Raw genomic sequence first — 17,616 nt, forward strand, 5'->3', positions numbered from 1 at the left:
ATGGGTTTATCCATTCATGTGAGCTAATGAGTTATCTTGAGTGTGGGTTTTTTATAGAAGCCAGTTTGACTCTGTCTCTTGGATACGTTGCTATCACTATGCAATGCTCTGTGGCACTTTTTGAAAACTTTACCAGCACCAAGACCTTGACCAGTTGTGGTTCCTTGACCTTAAACCTCCAGAACTGTGAGTCAAATTGACTTTTACTCTGTATGAAATAGTTCAGTAGTAACCACAGAAAGTAGACTAAGAGACTCTACCAAATTCGTGACTTCCTGGAGCCTCAGAATGTGATTTTTGGAAGTTGAGTTCCTGATGATGTAATAAATATAAAAATCAGGATAAGATCATACTGGAAGAGGATAGGCCCTACCCTAGTGAGAACACTAGCAGGAGTTCAGGACGTAACTCCTGTTCTTTTGTTGTTGTTGTTGTCTGTCTTTGTACAAGATTTATTAAGTGTCTTTACACAGAAGCCTCATTTTCAGATACTGCTGTTAAGGACACTGTGTTATGCTGTAGGGACCATTTGGGGCATGACAGGTGACCCTCACTTCCTACACTTCTGTTCCTAGATGGAAGTGGTGGGTAGGATCTCACCTGTGGGTTCCACAATGCTCATATGATCAGACAGAGGCTTCTTGGGGCTGATTTTACCTGTGGATCCCAGGGCAGCATGAGCTTTGCTTTGCTACCCAGCACACCCTGTCTTAGCGGCACACGGTGCCCAGCAGTGTCACTGGGGATCATCACCGTGACTCAGCAGACCATCCACAGACTTCATGGACTTAGCCCTCAGTCCTCGCAGTTCCTCAGACACCATGACCTCGCAGCCTTTGGCTCACATTCCATAATGAACCGCAGCACACCACAGCAGGCTCTTCAGATAGCCAGCTTGCTAAGAGTTAGTAATGCAGAGATTCTGCCCTGGCAATGCACACAGACCTCTCAGTCCCATGGTTTCAGCATAAAGCTCTACACTGCCCTCAGGGAAGCCACATCTCTTGCGAATTACAGCAGTCAGTTCTCAGATTGTTCATACTTCTCACCAAGAATACTCTGTGTCCTGGCAGCTAAGAGAGATTTCTGTACTGGTTGGCGCAACTTGAACTTCAGCTCCAGAGTATCCATCTTCATCCAGCTCTCCAGTAAGAAACTCGTTCAGGTCAACTGTGACGATGCCATGTGAAGATGACAAATTCTTGTTCTGCCTTAAAAAGAAGCAGAAAAACATACACGGAGACCCAGAGAAGAGATCCATTCATAATGAAGGTAGAGCGATGCTATCTTAGAGCAAGGAACACTAGGATTGGATTGTCCCCAGAGCCTTCAGTGGGTGCATGGTTCTGCTGACACCTGATTTGAGACTTGTTGTCTCCAAAACTGGAGAAGACAACTTCTTATAGCAGTCTTAGAAGAAAATTAATACTGAAGCCTATAAATTTGTCTCTTCTTCCCATTTTTTTCTTTTGTAAAAATCCATTTTGAGTTGTTTCACTATATCTTGTAGGGTTGATGAACATGTGAAGTTCAAAGCTACAACATTTGATAAACAGAAGCAATGATCTGCATGGTGAACGTACTAGCAAGGGCAGCAGGAGAAACTCTTAGGGCCAAGATAATAGAGAAAAGAAATTTTCAGTTCTTGCACACATCAGGTCTGACTAGTAGGGGACATCTGAGAAAAAATTTCCTGTCTCCAGTTCTGTTATAACCCGCTTTTTGATTAGGCCAAAAAGAGAGCACAGGGCAGCACAACTCTGAGCCCTGAGCAGTAGAGTGAGGCCCTGAGCTATGTCACCCATATGAATATTTGGGGTAAATTTGACTTTTGTCTATATTCATTGTAAAGTGAGTGAGGCTGGATGAGAAGGCGACATACCAAAAGACAACTGTCATTTCTACTTCAGGAACTGGGATTAGAATTATAGTTGTTTCCATCTCCTACACTACTAATGTACTCTCAGTTTTGTAATCCAAATATTGCAATTCTTTTTTTTCAATCTACCTCAGAATCTGGAAAGTTATATTTGTAATCCCATAGAGATGTTATTGGAATTCTAGCAAGTCAATTGCAATATACAACCTCCTATGCAACTCATAGTGAGAGTAAAGACATTAAGACATAGTCAAAATCATGGGCAGAGAAGGGATCCTAAGTCCAATTCAAGTGAGGATATAAGGAAAAAGGTCCTGACCCAAGGCCTCTCCCAGAATTCATTATCTTGTGAAGAAGGGAGTGATTCAAGCATGAGTGACAGTGAGAATGGCAGGAACCATATGAATAACTTGAGCTGGCTAGCCAGGTGGGGAAAAGAGCATTTTGCAATATGCAAGGGGAACAATATGCAGGAGAATCAGTATGCACAACTCAATTAGGGTAGCACTTGAATGGATTTGGGAGACTGTTGCTTTAGTTTCTGATATGTAAACTTTTGTGACCTGAGAGGTCATAGCCTCTTACTTGGAGGCTAAGTACCCAGCTGACATTCCGGGAGCTGACTGGTTCTGCTATCCTGCTGTGCTCAATTCTCTAAAGAGAGCACTATTTGAGGAAATAAGAAGCTGGCAAGTTGGCTTTAAGGATTACATATCAGTACCTCAGCTAGCCTTGTTTGCACCACTTAGAGCCAATTGAAGGGAGAAGGCAACAGCATAATCTGCTCTGTACATTTCAGTATATGGAAATCAGATTCGATTTTATTAATGTTGCAGCAATTGTTCTGCATTCAAGGAGAGGTACCCAGGTCGCCTTCTTCTATAGACCAACACCATCCAACAGAAATATGATGTGAGCCTCAAGTTGTGCTTTCAGAATTCCTGGCAGTCACACTGAAAGGTGAAAAGAAATAGAACATTACTTGTAGTACTATATTCTCAAACCTAGTATTTCTATCTTATCATTTCACCACAAAATTAATCCAAAAATTAAGAAAACACTGTCCATTGCTTTATTGACAGGCTCTCACGTGGTCCAGTGTGCCCCTCTGTCCTGTGTGGGCTCAGCAGCAGCATCTGGTTATCAGCAGATGAACAGAGGTTTGCTGGAAGCTTCGCACTCTCTCTTTTCTGCACCCTGATTCATGAGATGTCTCTTCATTTTGAGTCTGCCTGTCATCCACATTTCTCCATCACGCCTCACTCACTGCCCCACCCTTTAAAAATAACAATTCAAGTCATTTTCTCAATGCAGCATGAGATTTCTGAGCTATGATTCACTTCAAATTTCAGCAGAGCTTAAGGGCTTTTTAAATAATGTTGGGAGAAAAGTCAAACAGCCCGAAAGTAAAAGTACAAAAGTCACTAACAAAGCAATTTACATGGAAGGTGATACATTTAAGCAGTGTAACAAAAAAAGCTTAAACAGAGGCAAAATTCCCTCCATTAAATATGGGTTTGGTATTTGGCAGTGAAGGAATGGGAAAATAATACTCCTAGAATGGAGTGAGAATGTTTCCAGGGCTTCTCTAGAGAGCAATTTGACAGCTTCTAATAAAGCTAAGGATGTGCACACCTTATGACCAGCAGCTCTCGAGAGGCTTTCTGTGAAGAAGCCATGGTATGTGAGCATAGGGAAGTATATACAAGTATTATAATGGGGTATCATTATAGTAGAAGAAATTTAGAATTTCCTAAGCATTGTCAAATATAACAGTGCAATACTATAATGTTATTAAGTTGCTATAATGACTATGACATACCAGTTAAAAAGCACTAAAAAAACTTACAGGTACTTGCACAGAAACACTTTTACTGTTAAGGGTGAAAAATAGCCTGAAGTACTCATGTAAATAAATCACACGGAACAATGCTAACATGTTTTTGTGGCTACTCATGCATATGTTCATGATAAGATAGACAAGCTTTTGGTAGGAGTGTTTCAAATTGATGGCAGGGTGTAAGAGGGTGTAAGCATGGTGGTCATGAATGATATCAGTTCATGCTGTCATTTGGAATTATTCAGGGGAAGAAATATTCATTTATTTTTGACGTGAAAATTAATGAGAAGTGTGGACATGGGAGGACCTCCTCCCTTTCTTGGTGATGAAAAATAAAGGCAAAACTGTCTTCTTCCTGGGCTGTCTTCTCTGTTTTCATCTTACCCTCAATCCCTGAGTCTGGGAAGATCCTGATGCTGCTATAATTCATTCTAGGACACTGGACACATTGCCTTCCCTCTCCCTGTCTCAGGTTCATCTCTAAAGTTAGGCCTGATGACCCCTTGCATTTTGCAACTGCAGCGCATGAAGTCGAGCTGATTGAATACACACTGCTGCTTCTAGAGGAAATCTACAGATTCCAGTGACCATGTGTTGCAAATGAGGTTGGCCAAACTTTTACAGTCAAGATAAAGAGTGTCACAAGCAGTGACACTCAAAATAAGATATAAGAGGTTCAGCACTTCATGGAAATACCCTTCAGTGTCAAATGTCACATTGCTGATTCATGACAATGCAGGAGGCCTAATTTTCCCTTTAATTGAGGATAGGTACTGAGATAGTAGATCATGACAAGTAGAAACAATTGGAAAGACTAAAAGTCAAATTCATATGTGTCAACCATAAGTAATATTTTGTGTGTGGGAGAAGCTGAGTTGAATCGATTCCAATTTTGTGCACAGATTTATTCCTGTAAGGGTCTATAAGTCAGGTGGTATCTCTACCTCTGTGGTGTTTAGAGTCACTCATAAAAGGTTTCCAAAGAAGAATGAGACAGCATTTATTGAACAAATACAGGTGATTCTAGAAGCTCCAACACTTATCTTACTGGTTTCTCATAACCTGTGATCATGAGGTAGGTTCCATTTTTATGCCAATATTTGGGTAAGGAATTAAGAACAAGAAAGACACAAAGATGTCCCTAAAATGACATATCTGATTGGGGTGGAAGTTGGAATTTTCTCCACATAGTTTGATATCAAAGTCTATATTCTTTTTTTTTTTTTGGCTTTTTCGTTTTTATCGGTACCAGGGATCGAACTCACGACTGCCTGTTTGCAAGGCAGGGAAAGTCTATATTCTTAAGTAAGCAAATAAGTCAATAGAATTGTCCCTCGGTATTTGCAGAATAAGTACAAGGACCTCTCACTTCATGGATACCCAAATCTGTAGATATCCAACTCCTTTTTGTAAAAATTTGCAATATTTATTTATGTAATGTGTCCTCCTACATCCTTTAAATAATTTCTAGATTACTTTAATATTTAACGCTATGTACTTACTTTAATCAGTTTTCCATCATTACATCAAAATATCTGAAATTTTTGACTTATGAAGAGAGAAAGTTTAATTGGCTCTTGATATTAGAAGTTACACTCCATGTCAGGCAACACTATTGCTCTTAAGTTTCTGGTGGGGATGCCAGTTGGCCATGGAGGAAGTCAATTGCTCACCTCATGGTCATGGAAGGAAAAGAAGAAGAAGGAGTATGGTCTCACAATTTTCTCCCTCGGCTTATTCCCAGTGATACAGGGACCTCCCACCAGATCCTACCTCTTAAAGGTTGCTCCCAATAGTACAACCCAGGGGGACACATCTCTAACACACTGGCCTTTACGGGAGCACTGAAAATCCAAACAACCATATTATTTAAGTAGCCATTATATTGTATTATTTAGGGAGTAATGAAAAGAAAAATTCATTGCACATTCAGTAAAGATTTCACTATTGTATACCTAAGTGCATGTTTGATCTGTAGATAGCTGGATCTCAGATGCTGAACCTGAGAACATGGAATGCCAACGTTACATAATGGCAAATTTTGCTACGAAAGAAAAGAGTAGGCAGACCTGAAGGAGGGAAAATAGAGGATGTAACAGAGTGGAGTGTTTAGGATAGGGTGGTCAGGGGAGATCGCTTTAAAGTGGAATATTTCAAACTGGATGTCTAAACCTGAAGGGATAAAATGTATGCAAAACTGGGTAGGAAGAGGGAAGGAAATAGCAACTACTTCCCATGGTGTGGCTCTGTTCCTGGAGTCCTGAGAATGCTTCCTTCTGTCTGGAATTTACTGGTCGCTCCTATCTCGGAGTCTTATTTTTATCCTCACCTTTGAAGATTGAGCTCATGCTGTGGCTTCTCAGAGAGCCTTATGCTGCTCTGTGCCTTCTCAACCATTGAACATGCCTTTCACTGTTCACATGAGGGACCCAGAACAGTACTTAGTGTGGCACACGTCGGGGACCCATAGCAACTCACAATTAGATTCTGTTGGAGCACCTATTTTCCCTCTATGCACAAGATGCCTTCACATGATACTATGCCATGCCATCATCCAGTAATGCTGATTCCTATTTCCTAATTGAGGGCACTGATAAAGGGGAAGGCCCTTGGCAAGGTAACATTCAGCCTAGGGACAGCACTCAGAACTCATAGAATTGTGTGTGTGTGTGTGTGTGTGTGTGTGTGTGTGTGTGTGTGTGTGTATACAGTTTGGAGGGCTTTTAAAAATTCCTTTGAAGTTATGAAATCTATTCCAAAGGCTAGGAACTAAATTATGCTGGTGGATTCAAGATAGCAGTAGGTGCTCAGCTTAGGCACACTGGACTGAAATGGGAAAAGAATTAAAAGGCTAACAAATGAGAAGGCACACATCATTCTTGGGCTAGAGTCAGATTCAAATTTGCTCTGCTCTGAAGCTCCCCTAACCCTGTTTTCAGAAAGTACTTCCTCACCATTTCTGTCCTGGATTTTGGTATTATGTGCATACCATGGCTGATACTGTGGACTTCAGGTTTAATAAAACCTCTAGAAGGGGCCATTTCAAATTGTGTATCATGGATAAACTTTAGTATAATAATAATTTTCCTTATGAATTCAGGGATCGATAGTCTGTTATATCAAATTACATTAGGTATTACATTTTATTATGTAAGATTATGACTGTGGAACCAGTTTCACTGAAGAGTCATTTCTTCTCTATTCTGGCTTTAGTTTCATCCAATGATTCAAATCTCTTGGCTTCATTATTTCTTCTATATTATTTCTTAACAAAGCAAACAATGAAGAAAGACAACTTCCACTGCTTCAGTTTGCTTGCTGGCTTCTGCCTATTTCTGGGTCCTCTTTACAGCGAGACTAGTTGGAAGACTGTTCTCTGGTCATAGTCTCACATTTGTCCTCTGTTCTCTCTGAAACCAACTCCCTCCAGACTCTTCTCTTGTTTGTCATTGAAGCTCTTCTTGCCAGTCATCAGTGATTTCCATGTTGCTAAATCCAAGAGTTTGTTCTTGGTCTTTCTGTCCATTGGCTTCCCAGAAGAACCTGACAAACTTGATCATACTCTCTCCTGAGTGCAGATTCTTTGCATGACTTCCAGAAGAGTCTATCCTCTTGATTTTCCTCTGTATACTGGCCATGCCTCAATTGTCAGTTCATCCTTTTCTCCCTGCCCACCCAGTGTTGAATTACTGTCAACTTGACCTTTGATCTTGTCAATTTCTGTGTTTATATCAGTTTTACTGATCAGATAATAAAATACAATCTATATTGTGGTGATTGTCACATTTATATTTTTAGCCTTCATCTTAAACCCAGCTATTTATGTCTTGTTAAACCAAGACACACATGTCCAACCATCTGAGGACCCTTCACTTCTCTTCCTGGATATCTGAGAGCCCTTGTAAACTTAGCCATTGAAGCTGCACATTGTGCCTTGTTCCTGTCACCGCAGGTCCAAGAATCTTCTCATACATTCTACTCCATCTTGGTTAATAGAATACCCTCTCATTTGCTCGGCATCTAAATCTTAGGATCATCATTTATTCTTCTCTTTATGTCTCATCCAAGTTTCATGTCTCAGCTAATCTTGATGGCTCTACCCTGAGAATTTTCCCACAATCTGACAACTTGTTCTCAGTCTTGACAAATTCACCATCACTTTTAGCTGACTGACTTCATCAGCTTCCCAAAGAATTTTCTTGATTTTACTCTTACCTTAAAAATACCCTCAACACAGCAGCCAGAGTGATTCTTGTACAATATGAATTAGATCATGTTATTCTCTTTTGCTTAAAAGCATGCAATAGTTCTTAAAACTCCTAATCTCATTCAGAGGAGAAGCCAAAGTCTGTAGCATGTCCCGTTGTCCCATCCCATTAGTTAGAATATAAGATCAACAAATCCAGAGATCATTGTCTTGTTTAGATGATCTCATAGTACTTGGAACATACAGGGTATTCAGGGAATAGACTGAATAAATACAGTAATGCCTGCAGTCATTAGCACTATTATGCTAGTGCTCCCAGATCAAATATGAAGGTGGGAAGGAGTTTGGTACAGTGGTTAGGAGAATAAATTTTGGCTGCCTGGCAATATTCTAGCTTCCCTACTTCCTAGATATAAGGCATGCAGAAGAAGCATGAGAGAAAGCAACAGCACCGCACTTATTTGTAACTCAGTCTTGCCCAGCCCAGTTCCACCAGAGTGAGAGTTCACTTTAAGGAAGAAAACATCAGTGCCTCTTAATGACTAATCATTGATTCAAGGTTCCAGTACATCTCAACTCTATGACAATAAAGACAAAACTTCAACATGAGTTTCTGGGGGATGAATCATATTGAAGCCACAACAGTGACTGCTTGGAACACAATCTCTTTTCAGAATGAAGGTGCTTTGGAACCAAGTACCCAGAGTTGTGCCAAATGTCACAGGTTAAACACTTAGTTCTCCACAAGACTATTCTCACTTCAGACATCAGCATCAAATTCGGGAGCCTCCAAGCTGTCAGTACTTCTCTCCAGTTGGTTATACCTTTAGGAGTTCCCGTTCCTTTCTCAGTTTTTACAATTCACTGAAATAGTTCAAGGAACTCAGGAAAGCACTGTATTATGTATTTGTTTGCATACAAATGAGAATCAGCCACAAGGAGGGCACATGGGGTAAGGTCTGGGAAAATCCCAAACACGAACTTCCATGTCACTTCCTCATCTGTCAGGACTCTCCCAGAACACCGGTGTATGATAACACAAGGAATATGGCCAGACAAGGAAGCTAACTAATGTTCCCATTTTTAATGGGGGTTCATGATGCAACATTAGTGACTGAGTTGTTGGCCAACCCCAGAGGCTTGGTTAATACTATGTGGGTTGCTCAAAGTCTCAACCATGTAATCATAAGGTTGGTCTCTGGCAATGACCAGTCCCAATCTTGCAGCATGTCATTAGTATAAACTCAAGTGTGGTCTCAGGGCCCACCATGAAGAGCAAAGACATTCTTATCATGTGATAAATTCTGACAACTTCTGGGCTATTCACTAGGGAACAATGATAAAAGCCAGTCAAATTCTTCATTACACAGAAGAGTGGAAGGAGCGTGAAGGGAGTCGGCCTTTACCAATATGCCTGGGCCCTTCTTAGCATTGCTACTTGCCTGTCCCCACCAAAGAAGGCACAGCTTTGCATTTTCAGAGCCCAGGTTCCATGTAGAAGCATGTTTCCTCTCTGCAGTTTTAAATTTCTCCATTGTGGCCCTTTACCGTTAATGTTGTCCAGGGCTTTTCATCAACAGCCATCTTCATGAACGGCCCTGGTCATACCCAGTGATTCAGTGTCCATCCCTAAGCTGACCACTCCCTTGCTTCTCTCTCTGGCCTGCATTCCTCACCTGTGCACCAGGTTCCCATCAGCAGTTGTCTGCAAGGAACCTGCTGATGCTCCCATTGGTCAGCCAGTCCCCAGAGGAACTTATTCTTTCCCATGTCAAATTCATTTCTTTTCCATGGAGCTTGCTTTAACGACAGCACCACCTTCTGTCTGACTGCCCAAGCTTGAAGACTTCTCACTCTCCTAATCAACAGAGATTTCAAGGTGCATAGATTTGCCTGAATATGTCTCCAATAAGTGTCCTCTTCCTTCCACACTCAGACCAAGTGGCACATTCTTTGTGTCCCAAAACCCTCTGTGTTCACTTAGCCAAGCCACTGTGTTATGCTATGACTGCCTCCTCTCCTGGGAGAAGGCTCCTCTGACACCTGTGATATAGCCCAATGTACACCATTTGCTCCATATATAATAAATGAATGAATGAACAAATGAATAGTTGAAGGGGAAAAATAAGACTGGACAAAAATGTTGGAAGTTAAATTTTACCCTGCAGTTTTGGGGCCAGATTTTGGGGCAGTGGGAAGTTAGCAAAGGTTTTAGGTCAAAGAAGCAATGTGGTTTAAGGGATGTTCCTGAAGACGAAAGGGTGCACAGTAAGATTACAGACACTTCTAATCTTTAGAGGCTCACAGGAGGTACTACTGGTTGTTTGGAAACAGTTTTCTATAGCTGGTTCAAGGGCCTGTGGTCCAGTTCCAGGGCAGGAGCAGAGCACATGGGAAGAGTACTGCAGAGACTTGTCAGGGTTGGAGAGAAGGGATCAACCAGGATTACTGCAGCAAACAAACCTCTCCCAGGAGCCTGGGAAGACAATGCGCTCAACGGTGGTATAAGCGCCTTTTGAAAACCCCTCGAAAATCACTGGGATAATTGAGGGTTTAGCTTTCTCGAAAACAATGAAAAAATAGGCCATAATTGCTCATTTTAAAAAGAGCTTCATCTTTCTTTCACCAGAACAAAATGATCCTGGTAATTTCCAGTGGGGAGAAGCCGGCCATTATGTCTTGTTATCCCTCTACTCTGGGCTCTCCACATGAAAAACTGGCAACACACTTCCCACCTCCCTGTCTCCCCTTTGCAGGCCTTTCTCTCCCTGCAAAATCTTGTAGCAATTAGCAGGCATTTCACGGCCCATTTCTGTCAAATAATGTGACTTGGCAAAATCTGGTGCCCTTGTAACTGGCTAAAGGCTGTAAATAATTTTCTGCATTCCAGATGGGGAGATATTTTGAAATTTGTGGTGGGTGAGTTGCTGGGAACTAACTAAAACTTCCCCGAATCCTGACTCCTCTCAACCTTAAACTCAGAGAGCAGCAGGGACAGACTCTGCCCTGAATGGGCATCCTGACCCGCCTAGGCATTTATTCCTCCTCCCCTCCTCGTGGCAGCACTGTTCTCTTGGCTTTGCAGCACCTGGCATCTCTGCTTCCTTGGTGTCTGCTGTTGTTGCTTATTCCTCTGTCACCTACATCATCCTTACCTCCAGTTCACCTCTCAATTTTCTTAGAGTCACATTGCCCGCAATCTTAGATAAAACTATCTGAATCCTTATGAGCAGCCCTATTTCTTTCCTGTAGTCTGGAGTCAAGCACCCAGAGCCCTGCCTTTTGTGTCCTTTAGTGCTCATTGGCTTCTGCAACGCAGCACGTCCTGGTGTGGAACTTTCCTTGTTCTGTGGACCATTCTATGGATTAGGCATCCTGTTTCCTACAGGTCCCTATCAATAGGCAGCCTTGTTGCTATCTTTCAGAAAATCAAGCCTGTGAACATTTTCTTACTCCAAATTTTCAATGACTTCTCAAGCATAATCAGATCAAGGTCAAAATCCTTTTAAGACTGAAAGGCTTCCATGAGTATTTCCTTGTACTATTCTTCTTGGCACCATTCATAGCCCTGGGGTTAAAATCCCAGCTTTGCAACAAGTGACACTTTAATTAAAATTTTGGCTTCATCACAAACAAGCTAAAGTCCCTGTTTTACCCCTCCATTCGTGAACCCTCACCCTGTGAAATGAGGGCTTATAATTGTATCTCCTCCGAGTGATGCTGTAAGGATTACATAAGCCAGTTTGTCTCGGACTATTTCTGCAAACATACAGTCTCCCAACATACTCATCTTCATATTATTTTCAGCTTACTAAATATCCTAAAATACTATTTACCATGTTCCTCCTCCATGGACTGCTTGCTGCCTTTGACTCAGAAACCTGATTTCTGTATGGTGGTCAGACCTCATCACCAGTGAGACATCAGATCTATTTGAGCATAGGATTTGGCCACTGGAGGCTGGAAAATAGAAGCTATATCTTTGCCAGGCTTGTTACTTTAAGCATCCCTATCACCTTGCACGATCCTTGGCACTTTTTAGATGTAAAATAAGTATTTGTTGAATAAGTGCATGAATCATTGGGTCAGTGAAAGAATCCATGACACCAGAATAAGTGAATGGTTATGTGAAATTATTGAACCAAGTATGAGTAAGTGCCAAGGCCAATGTTTGTTACTCAGCTGGGCTCATGATAATACACTGTTTTTTTCTTCTCTTTTTCTAATCAAATGATCCTGAAATACTTATGAGAAAATACTAGGAAAGCAGCTAGAGCTGAATTACTTTCTATGGTTTTTCTCCTGGAACTTTGAGAGAGTTGTTTAACCTCATTAAGTTTGTGCTTGCTTTTCTGTCAAATTGCCTGTCAAATATTGTGACGATTCAACCATGCGTACAAAGACCCCAACACATTTGATGTTCATCTTCTTTCTTAAAGTTTACAGAGAGGCTCTAGGTCATTGCAGAATATTGGAAGTTCTTTGTCACTGTGGCCCTAAAAGGTCTGAAGCAAGATGGTGCATTCTGAGAATGACAGTTTGGTGTAAGGATCTGGAAACATCCAAAGAGGATGCTGACATTTTGTAGAGGAACCACCAACCAACAAGGCGGTGCATCAGTGTTGCCACTTCATAAAACTTGCCAGGAGCCACCTGTACAGTAAGAAGGAAGGAAAGACAGACCAAAGGTGAATAATCAGAGAAAAATAGCCCGGTGCTGCACATCAGCCACTAGAGGGCACCATGAACTCTAAAGAATTGGGTAAAGTCTGCTGTAAGAACTGATGACCACTGAGAAGGGAAAACTATTTGGCTTGCAAATTCGTCTTCAGGAATTAAGTGGTCCATGAAGCCATCTGTAAGATCTGATGAGGCTGTAACAGGGCACCTACACTTCTTGTGGAAATGGATCAGGATGAAATTTACAAGCATCTTTCTGAAAGTAGTCATGTGCTATGTGTGAAATATGCCAACAGATGTGTTTCTTTGCATTCTAAATGTGGAACATCATGCAGAAAACGGGAATCATTTTGCTGCACACATGTCACATATAGATGTTTTAAACACATACACTTTTCAAGGTTCTATGTGTAAGTTCTTTGGGTAATAATGCCAAAAGTCTAACCTTGAGGCCTCAGTGAGAGCTAAATGGTCTTTCTGCCCTTCCCTCTTGCCAGACTTTGTATATCGAGGATCTGAGAGTACATGGAATTGGCTGATTCCTTGATCTTGGACTTTTCCTGTGTTTTAAAAAAAATCAAAGTTTTAGTGACTGTGAATTATACCAAACAATGTGCTTTATTAAGACATTTCACACATGTGTATAACATGCTTTGGTTACGTCCGCCCTTCCTTGTTTTCTTCCCTCTCGTCCTGGCCTCCTTCCCTAATCAATTCATGCTTTATCCAAACAAATTAACCATTGTGAAAAAAAAGATGAAAGAAAGGAAGAAGAAAAGAGCACATAAAGGAAGGAAGGAAAGAAAGAAGAGCAAAAAGAGGAAGCAAGAAAGGAAGAAAAAAGGAAAGAAAGTAGAAAAGCTGGACAAATCCCAGGTCTACGTGGATCTTTGATGAGCTGGAAATCTCAAACTCAGTTTCACTGGAAAGAAAACAGGAAGGACTTGGCTAGGTGTGGTAAACGTAATTCTTAACAGGCAGCAAGTGCTCCAACAATACACTTACCCTTGATTCTTTGACTCCTGCTCTAAAACTCCTTCTTAAACTTCAGTCACTCTGTAATGGTAGCTGCAGGTGAGAAGCCTGGAATCTTAGTGTTGTAGCACAATTTGGGTTCTGTTTTAATCATGGAAAGCTTCACTGTTGGGAGCACGGGGCTCTCTGACTCCACACCCAGGAGGAATCCAGACCTGAAGGGTCCCCCATCTTCTGAGGCTGCTCTGGGATTGGCTATCTCATCATTCATTTATGGGACTAGGTTGGGGGAATCACATGGGGACCTTGATAAGAGTTGTGATCTAGCTCTAGAAGCTCTCATCAGACACAGAGTCTGCTGCTGCTTTGATGTTAGACTTCTCAGCTTCCAGAATTGTAAGCAATTTTTGTTATTTATGAGTACCGAGTTTATGATATTTTGTTATAGGAATGGAATAGATCAGGATGACAAAGAAGGCCAGAACAAAAAAAAATTAGTTACCTAGGAAGACTTCACGGTGGAGGTGACCTTGAAACTGAGTTCTCCACACTATCGATGGATTCCACAGGAATGCAATGCCAGGTAGAAGAGGCCTGAGACCTGGGTAAGATAAGTAAGGCATCTTGGGCCCAGAATTTAAGGAGGCACTCTCAGGGCTGTGCAAATGCACACTCAGCTCTTGAGAGTGAGTGTCTCCTTAAATATTATGCTGCAGGCACCTTGATTGCCTCCTCATAAAAAGACCAAGTTCCCTTGTGGAGTTTCAGTTCTAATGGCCTTCACAGATAAACAGATGAATAACAAAAGCAATTTTACATAGAAATAAGAACTATGAAAGGTAACAAGATGCGGTGTGCTTGGGTCTAGCCCTATGCCATGCAAGGGTACTATGTGGATCATTCTCATTATGATGGGAGTTCATCAGAAGGAAAGGACAGAGTTTGGTTCCTATTTGCATTGGACATCTTTATATTGCTCTGTTCTTCATACTAAACTACAGAAGCAGCCTACTTTGGAAGATTGCAAGTTTTAGTACTGCCTGGATAACTTACTGAGACCTTGTTTCATGATAAAAAACAGAAGGACCGAGGATGTAGCTTAGCGTTAGTGTTACGACTTCTATTTGGATTTCTCCCCACCAAAGGTTCATACATTTATAGGTGAGGCTGTGGGAGGTGACTGGACCATAGAGGTGTGATATTGGACTATGGATGTCATGCTGGGTTAGTCTGGTGATTGGTTTAGTATCTTGTTGTGTGTGGATGACAAACTTACTGAAGAGGGAAGACAAACGCTTTGGTGTGGCTGGTACAAACCGTAGACTTGCGGCCTGTATGGAGTTAAGAGGGAAGGAAGAAGGAATTTTAACACTTCCTTCCTGACATACCATGACTTTTCTCTTCTCTCATGCCCCTCTGCCATGTCACCCCGCCTTGGAGCCTGTGGACTATGGACGGAAACCTCAATAAACTGTGAGGCAAAATAAATCTTTCCTCCTTTAACTTGTGGGTGTCAGGTATTTTGTTCCAGCAATTTGAAAATAACTAAATCTATTGGAAAGCCCCTGAGTTTCATTCCTATCACCATCACGAAACAACGGGGTGGGGGGAGGAGGGGGAGAGAGAGAGAGAGAGACAGAGAGAGAGAGAGAGAGAGAGAGAGAGAGACAGAGAGAGAGAGAGAGAGAGAGAGAGAGAGAGAGAGAGAGAGAGAGAGAGAGAGAATTGTTTTATTTATCGTGTAGTTTGGAGGCTGGAAGTCTAAACAGCAAAGTCCAGGCTTTGGTAAGGGCCTTTTTAGATACTTTTCTCGTTGCTGAGACAAATAAGTGCCACCCAAAAGGTTTGCTTGGTTTACAGTTCATAAAGATTTCAGTCCATAGTCAACTGGCTCCAAGGCAGGATGGCATGCAGAGGATAAACAATCCTTTGCCAAGCAGGGCCAACAGAAGGTGGTAAGCAGCATGAAGGTGACAAAGAACCACAATGCCACTCTTTTTGTCCCTTATATTTTCTACTCCCTATGAGCAGGTAGCAGTTGCACGGAGGCACCCTTAATCCTACCCAGAACTATGCAAACAATCAGTGAACTAATTTAGTGTCACACACCCTTTATTCTGGCATCACACACTGCAGATCCAGCCACCTCTGAAAAGTCCCACTATGGATGCATGAGTCCTGGAGGGAATATCTAGACACTAGCCATAGCACTCCTCACTGGCATCACAACTGGGTGATGCCCAGAGTCACAGAGAGAGACACATGTGGTCTCTTTCTTATCTTTAAAACCACTAGAATTTGATCATGGAAGACCCAATGTAATAGCTAATCTAATAAAATCACTTTCCAAAAATTCCACCTCTAATCCTCATAGTCAGAGAGAGCTTCCAGGTGCTTAATATTATTAATGTACAACTTTGGAGATTAAATTACTTGAATTTGGGTGCAGATCACTTTCAAACCATGCCAACTTGGCTGGCAAATGGCAAGTGGATTGACAGGGGCCAGGGCAGAAGCTGGGAGTCACGAAAGAAGTCGTCACCATTGTCAAGGCAAGAAAGGGTGATGGCTTAGACTGGGTTGTAGCTGTGACCTTGGAGGGAGGGATGGAATTGGGAGCTGTTTTGCAATACAGCCAATGACATCCACTGTTGGAGTAGAAGCAAATAATAGAAGGCAGAAATGACCAAAAGGCATCTGAAAAGATGAATCCTTAGTGGGACAAGAATATACCTTTTGAAAGTATTTCTTGGTGGGAAGGGAGGAATAGAGGGTGGCTGGATACCAGTTTGCAAAGTATGGTTAAACAGACAGAGTAAGTTCAAAGTGTTTAGTGTACATGGAGAGTGACCTATTATTTACTTTGTGAATAACTAGAGGAGAGAAATTTAAAGACTCCAAACATAAAGAAGTAATGAGATGGAAATGTGAACTACTCTGGTTTAACCAGTAAGCACTGCATACATGTATGAAAATGCCATCCTGGAGCCAAAAAATACATACCATCATGTATTAATTAAAAATGTGAAAAAGAATTTTAAGGAGCTGAATATGTTAATTATCCTGAGTTAATCACTATATTGATATAGATATATATTGATATAGACCTGATGGTATGTGTATCAAATATCACATTGTTCTCCATAAATCTAAAATTGTATTTTAAATAATAATATCTTTTATTTTAAAAAATCAAATAAAAATTTATAAGTAAAACCATAACTTTCTAGTGCCTGCTGGTCTGTCCTACTCTGTTGTCTGCTGTCTGACTGATGAAACTGAGGCGAGGTTTTGCTGGTTGTCCAAAGTGATTTTTCCTGACAGCACCTGAGCTATCTTGGGTCAGAACCAAGAGATTCTGGGTCAAAAATGAAGGGTATTCCTCAAGCTTCTTGGGGATGGGAAAAGCTTCTCTAAGGCCCTTTATTAGTGAGAAGTTTCCTCCCATGATGCAGAGGGGGTCGCATGTCAAAAGTTTGTGAAGCTTCATTACCCCAAAATTTGAGATTATCCTAATGGGAGTGAGAGAGGGGTGGAGAACCCATTTCCCTAATGGCTAGGGCTCTGTGACAGGAGAAGGAAAAGTCCAAGAATGAGAGTCGCAGTAATCTCCTCTGTGCTTTATCTTCAAATAGCATGTGGGCCCGACAGGAAATGTCATTCTTGAGTGGAGTGGACAGAGGTTCCACTAAGTGGAGTGGGGCATCATGTAGCTTTTAGAGATCCAGCTTTAAAAGTGTTTCCATCCATATTTCAGCACTGGAGGGCAGCTCTGTGCATCTGTGGGTCTGGCTTCTCCGCTGCAGTGTGGTTAAGGATTAGTGGGGCCTGGGCTGGGTCAGGGTAGGAACTCTGCCTCCCCTACCTCTTCTAAGCTAAGTAAACAAGCAGGCAAGGACAGAGGCCAAGGGCATTAAATCTCAATTATCGACGCATCCTAAATACTTCCTGTGAGAACAATTTGTCATTGACATACTTAATTAGACTCTTGACCAATATTTTCCAGATGTGGGGATTTTTAAAAACTCTCAAGCA

The 17,616-nt window shown here is 41.6% G+C and overlaps 1 pseudogene; it reads right to left on the bottom strand.

Moving 5' to 3' along the window:
* Positions 1-511: 511 nt before the first annotated feature.
* LOC100720629 (small ribosomal subunit protein uS3-like) lies at positions 512-17,071 on the bottom strand (annotated as a pseudogene).
* Between the last annotated feature and the right edge of the window lie 545 nt (positions 17,072-17,616).

Source organism: Cavia porcellus, unplaced genomic scaffold (genome assembly GCF_034190915.1).
Source record: "Cavia porcellus strain 051 isolate PalLab524CR breed Dunkin Hartley unplaced genomic scaffold, mCavPor4.1 scaffold_19, whole genome shotgun sequence".
In the NCBI taxonomy this organism is placed as follows: domain Eukaryota; kingdom Metazoa; phylum Chordata; class Mammalia; order Rodentia; family Caviidae; genus Cavia; species Cavia porcellus.